At 49.2% G+C, this 6,461-nt stretch overlaps 1 protein-coding gene across 3 annotated transcripts in view; it reads left to right on the top strand.

Moving 5' to 3' along the window:
- The first annotated feature begins 6,114 nt into the window (after positions 1-6,114).
- The window catches only part of ARL13A (ARF like GTPase 13A), a 41,624-nt gene continuing 41,277 nt past the window's right edge, over positions 6,115-6,461 (top strand). For 2 of the 3 annotated variants that reach the window (XM_078380626.1, XM_078380624.1), the window contains exon 1: positions 6,115-6,225. The gene's annotated coding sequence lies outside the window, so the exon portion shown is untranslated. Of the gene's footprint in view, positions 6,252-6,461 lie in introns of all 3 variants that reach the window. The other variant, XM_078380625.1, reaches the window with a different exon arrangement.

Genomic DNA, 6,461 nt, shown 5'->3' with positions numbered 1-6,461 from the left:
CCTTCGGCCCACCGACCCGCCAGCGCTGGTCTCCCCCAACAGAGCCTTGAGACACCAACACCTGGCGAGGAGGAGTGGCTTCTGCCAGATCTTCTTAGAGACAGACAGAGAGAAAAGCACCTTCTGCTAGGATGCTCCTCTTCCCACCATCAAGTTCCCCTTCTGTCCCAAACAGAGCCCGCGGCCACTTTCCTCTCCCGATTTCCCTCCAAGGATCAACAAGCCAGGAAGGGCCACCCGGGCTTCCAGAACTGGGAACCTCTCCCGGGCTCAAACCGGCCCATTTCACAGACGTAACAAGAGCCGGGCTGAAGGCTGGTTCTTCCCCGTTTCTATAGCAACTCCGGACTTCGGGGAAAAAAAGCCCTTTCTCTGCCGTCGCCAGCAGCCTGGCCGGGGCTCCCATCCACAAGGGTCGGAAGCCTAGCCCCCCCCCCGCGCGCGATCCAGAGACCGGAGCCCCGGAGGGCGCAAGAGAAGCGCTCCAGGAAGGCGCGCAACAACAAAAAAGCCTGGAGGGAGTCGAGCCGATCCAGACGGCGGCGCCCGGGTCTGATCGCAGACGCCTTAAAGGGGGAGTTTTACGCCGCTTCGGGCTTGCAGGAGGCGGATCGGGGCTGCTGCTGCTGCTGCTGCCCGGCTCGGTCCTCCGCGCCCAGGCGTGCCCGATCCCAAGACGATCCCCGGGAGTCCCAGCAATCGGGATCACGCCTCTTTCGCGGACCGGCAGCAGCCTCGGCGTCAGCAGCCTCCTCGGGAGACAGGCGTGTCCGGGCCAGATCCGCCGCGGGGACCCGGTCAGCGCCAGGGCGCGGGGCGCATCTTGCGCCGCGGCAGAGCAGGAAAGGGCGCAGCGCGATCCCGGTGGGGAAAAAAAAAAGAGACCGGAGAGGAGGAGAGTCAACACGGGCGAGGCCAGCAAGCAGGCAGGCGGGCGGAAAGGAGGAGCGCGTTGGCCCCGCCGGCGGCCGATCCGTGCCGGGCAGCCCGAGGAACCGGCTGGCGGAGCGGGCGCGGCGAGTCGGGTCGGATCGCTCGCTCGCCCGGTCGCCCTGGGGGGGGGGGGGCTGAGCCGGGAGAACAGGTGTGCCGGGGCAGCGCCTGGGTCCTAGCGCCCGGCCGGTTCCACCCCGAGCGGCTTCGGGTGGTTTCGGCCCTCCGCGGCCCCTCGGAAGCCCCCCCCCTCGGGAGCCGCCGCCCGGTGTCCCCAGCCGCCCCTCGGAGGAGGAGGAGGAGGAGAGCCCCTGGAGCAGCAGCAGCAGCAGCAGCAACGCGGCGGGCAGAAATCCCACAGGCACAGCTGCCTCCCCCCCCCCGCCTGCCTCGGCCTCGGTTTCATTTATCCGCGTTTCCCCTGTTAATTTTTAAACGTCACTCTTTTCTTTCTTTCTTTTCTTTCTTTTTCTTTCTTTCTTTCTTTCTTTTTCTTTTCGTTTTTCGAAGCATCATGTGCATCTGGCGTCCGGGCCGACGGTCCATGTGCACCTACGACCTCTGTGAACAGAGAGTGGAAATTTAGAATAATCATGGAATCGCATGCCCAGCTTTCAGCCCGGAACTGGGCTTTAAAACCTCAGCTAGGAAAATTTCCCAGGGCAAGACGCAGCTGTTCCATAGCTATCATTGTTGTTATTACTCATCCCTTACACTGCTTCACAAAGGAGAACATCTAGTCAAAAGTTCAACAACTTTGAAATACTGTACTAGTGACCCTGGGGAAATTTTAGGAAAACGTGCATGGTGTTTCTGTTGAAATGAATAGAATTTTTTAAACAACTTACTGTACATTGAACTGGTTGACTGTTGTGTTTTCATGTGCCTGCCAGTTGCTTGATGAATTAAAGCAGCCAGATGAATTAGTGGCCTCCAAAAGGTCTTATCATTAACCGGCCTGCCTGAGTCTTGCAAATGAAAGGCCATGGCTTCTTTGATTGACTAAATCCATCTCACGTTAGCCCTTCCTCTTTCCCTATTGCTTCCCAGGTTTCATACTGTTATTGCCTGAGTCTTGTCTGCCGGTGATACGTCCTGCTCCAGGGTTCTGCCAATAGAATCCTTTGCATTCCAGAGTCCCAAAACTATTTCGTGAGCACAAAAATGTACCACACCACTGGTGGTGTGATAAACTTTGAAGTGCAGCTGGTCATCGTGGTACAATGCTCATAGCTGCAACCCTCCCTCCTGGCTCCCCCCCAAAGTGCAGAGGGCTTTGTTGATCCACATGAACAAACCAGTTCTTCCAGGCATTGTGTCTTCCAACTGTAAGCCTTTTGTAAAGCTTATGGGTCTTAATTGCCTATTCAAGAGCAAGTCAAGTCAAAATAGATTGCATTACACCAGGAGTAGATCACAGTAATACATTCTTTGCTTCAGCCTGTGCAATTAGAAATACTGTATACTAGTAAGGCATCTTTCAGGAAGTGGGTGGGACTTTGCTTTGCAAGCCAGAATAGGCAAAATGTGGCTCTCCATATGTTATGGACTGTAACTGCCCTCAGCCCTAGGCAGTGGGGAGTCAAACAGGAATCTGACGGATTGCATGTTGCTGATTTAAATTATCACATGTTTAGTTTTCTCATAAGAAGGGGAGGAGGAAAGTTTTGCACAAACGGAGAGATAAAAGGATTCCATAGCAATTGTGCAAATCTGACCCCTGTGTTTGTCATGACTGTCTTGTGAAACAGAAGATTACTCATTCTGCTGCTTTCCCCCATTAGCAAACTCAAGCTAATGGAAAGAGCTGTGTATGCTAATGGATATAAATGAGAAATCCACCCACCCACACACACACCGGCCTTCTCAGGACCCTTTCGAATTAGTATCAAGTTGCAGGGGGCTGGTGCTGAGCTTGAACAAATTGCTTTCTTTCGAATATAACTCCCACCATCCTCTGACATAACCTGGGCAATGTGGCCTAACAATTAAGAGTGTCAGTCTGGAGAGACAGCAAACGTCATGGTGGGTCCTTGGCTTAATCGTTCTCCCTCACCCTACCAGTGTGGTTGTGAAGATACAGCCGCCAGGCTGGCTGGGATATTCTGGCCACTGGTGCGCTCTGGACCTCCTGTAAGGCAGTCAGTCCTTCTATTGCTTCCTATGGAAGAAACCAGTAGCTGCCTTTCCCCCCCAAATATGGTGATCCTCTCAGTTCTTGGCCAGTTGCCCGAGCTGGGTTTATATTGCCATCAAAGCCGGGAGATTGATCTTGACCACAAAGGTTAGTGCAAGCCCCGTAGCCAGAAAAGATCCTCTGAGGGTAGACATTTCTGTGTCTGATTGCAGTGAGTAATGGAGACCTTTCAAAGCAGCCAAAACTTGATACACCTGAATCGGTTTGAAGGGTATTTAACAGTGCAATCCTGCTTGGAATTCAGTTCTGTTGAGTGGTCCTGGGGCAGAGATGGCCCAGAGGCAAAATGACACCTGCATCTCCTCTTTTAATATACGGAAGCCAATTGGACCAGCAGCTGATTTTTTTTCCTGTGCTGACAATGGAACAGAAACTCCCACCACACCAGAGGACAACAGGGCAGGCAGGACAAAACGTGGGGGGACACACATTCTGCCCTCAAAGGGAGGAGAAGGAGGGCAAAGATAAACTGCTGTGCGATTGCCGCTGCTATCTTCAGAATTTGCCCCATGAGGTGGTTGCCTTGTTCTGTCCAACCATATACCTGGCCCTGAAGTGATGCTTTCTCCCAAGCATATTGGAATGAAATCAACTTGTACTTAATACACACGAATTTCAATTTTTGTAAAAATGGACAAAGAAGCATATTGTCTTTGTCAGTTATCTTGATATAGGGATGGGCATTTAGGAGCCACTCACCCAAGAAGACCTGCCATGTTTATTGGGGGCACTTGATAACATTCCCCCCCACTTACTCAGCAAAGGGAGCAAGTCATGAGACGTAGGGCGTGACTAGACAGGCATTTGTGCCACGGTTTAGTCCAGGCTAATCCACTTTTTGTCCCGGCAACTACATGACACGCATGCCATTGCAAACCTGCCTGCCTGGTATGTTATTTTGTCTTGAACCAGTTCTTTTGGAAAGGCCATGAGCATCGGTATGGCTATAGTTCTGGTTTGAAATTCTGAGAACATCAGACTTCCTTTACAAAAAATAAGTTTCAAGTCCTTGAGGCTAAAGGAGGTTTTTGAAGCAGGTCCCCCAGTTATTGGTGACTCTGTTTTCTTGCTCTAACCCTGTAGCAAATGAGTTGGCAAAAGCCCTAAAAAATGGAGTTAAATCAAAAATTCTAGCCATATCTCAATAACTGAAAGATGTTTGCTGGCTCAAGGATGTGATCGTGTTCCAGCAGTCTCCACTGTTTTGTCTCAGAAATGGTTTCATCGCTTTACAAATGAACACACACACAATGGCATCAGTATCACATCCCATCACTTCCAAAATGACCGGGCATTCAAACCCACGACCTTGAAGAAGGAGGAGAAAACCATGGTTCTGATGTCAACGTTGCATCATGTTGTAAGATTTCTAAAACTTGGCAAATTTCCCTGTGGCTATCACAGAGGAGGAGGAGTCCTTGAAGCTTGTACTCGGTACAGTCCGCAGCAAGACAGGAAACGAACAAGGGAGTGCAACGCTACGTGTAGAGCTGCAAGCTGCATTCGCTCTCCACAACACAATTTACAATGGATTGAACTCAGGTGCAATCAAATTTTGGGAATAAGTTAGTCTTGACTAATTTATGACCTTCTGGAAACAAAAACAAAAAAATTATGAAATGGAGGTTTTGGGATATCATGAGAAGGGCGTTTGCCCTACTTCGTTTTTGAACTCCAAAGCCAAACTTTCCTGTTGTTCCTTTTATCTCTTGACTCCCTATTTTAGCATTCCAGTCCCCTAGAATGAGAAGAACATCTTTCTTTGGTGTCAGTTCTAGAAGGTGTTGTAAGTCTTCATAGAATTGGTCAATTTCACCCTCTTCAGCATTAGTGGCTGGTGCATAAACTTGGATGATGGTGATGTTGAAAGGTCTGCCTTGGATTCGCATTGAAATCATTCTATCATTTTTGAGGTTGTATCCCAGTACAGCTTTTCCCACTCTTTTGTTGACTATGAGGGCTTCTCCATTTCTTCTATGGGATTCTTGCCCACAATAGTAGATATGATAACCATCTGAATTGAATTAGCCCATTTCCATGCATTTTAGTTCACCAACACCCAGGATGTCAATGTTTATTCTTGCCATCTCCTGTTTGACCACATCCAACTTACCAAGGCTCATAGATCTTACATTCCAGGTTCCTATGCAGTATTTTTCTTTGCAGCATCGGACTTTCCTTTCACTTCCAGGCACATCCGCAGCTGAGTGTCCTTTCAGCTTTAGCCCAACCACTTCATTAGCTCTGGAGCTACTTGTCCTTCTCCTCCACTCTTCCTCAGTAGCATGTTGGACACCTTCTGATTTGAGGGGCTCATCTTCCAGCGTCATATCTTTTAGCCTTTTGTTTCTGTTCATGGAGTTTTCTTGGCAATGATACTGGAGTGGCATTGCCATTTCCTGCTCCAGGTGGATTGCGTTTAGTCAGAACTCTCCACTATGACCTGTTCATCTTGGGTGTCCCTGCACTGCATAGCCCATAGCTTCTCTGAATGACTTGAGCCTCTTCGCCACAACAAGGCAGAAATCCGTGAAGGGGATTTAAAGATTAGGGCCTAATACATCTGCTCTGAGAATGCCTAGGTCTAGCTACAACCCAGCATGTTCTTTTCCCTAGACAGAAATAGCTTACAGTATTTTGTTTTCTTTTCTTTATTTTTGGTTTGAATGACTTTCTCAAGCATAACGCAAAAGCCACAGGTGCAGAAGTTCTGGCAGAGTCTAGATGTGGGACAGAGACACTCTCCATGACTGCCAGACACCCAGGCAGCCGATTGTATAAATATCTCCTTGTCTGTAGTTAACCTCTTATTTTAGCTTCTGAAAAGCATAAGATACATTTCCTCTTCAAGAGAAGGTAATAACTGTTCTCTTAAAGGCCCAACACAACCCGTGAATTCAAAGCATCTCAGTCCTGCTCGGCAAAGGGGTGCACTAAGACCCAGTAGCAAACACTAGTCTGGGAGGAAAGCGCTTGGTAGAAGATGCCAGGAGGCAGACCGCAATGTCCCCTTCCCAAATATAGACATGAACAAGGTCTGAAGGCAGCTGGGTGGCGGAGGAGAGATGTGGCAACAACCAGCCTTCAGTGCAAATGTAAACAACATTTGAATTAACTAGTGGTAATTTCTCTCTCACACGGACTATATCAGGGGTGGGCAGATTTCTGTTTGATTTGCAATTGATCTGCAAGGGTTTCAGATGCCCTTTTATTTAGCAATAACACAGTGACTCTTCCCTGCTTTTAAACTGTACTTTCTGCAATGAAAATAGCTTGGGTGAAGCCAGAAGGGCTCAGCTCTCTTCTTCTGGTCATATTCCTCAGCTCTGAA

This window comes from Pogona vitticeps, chromosome 11, assembly GCF_051106095.1.
Source record: "Pogona vitticeps strain Pit_001003342236 chromosome 11, PviZW2.1, whole genome shotgun sequence".
Taxonomy (NCBI): Eukaryota; Metazoa; Chordata; class Lepidosauria; order Squamata; family Agamidae; genus Pogona; species Pogona vitticeps.
Note: the sequence above shows the minus strand (reverse complement) of the source record. Positions and strands in the feature narration are given on the sequence as shown.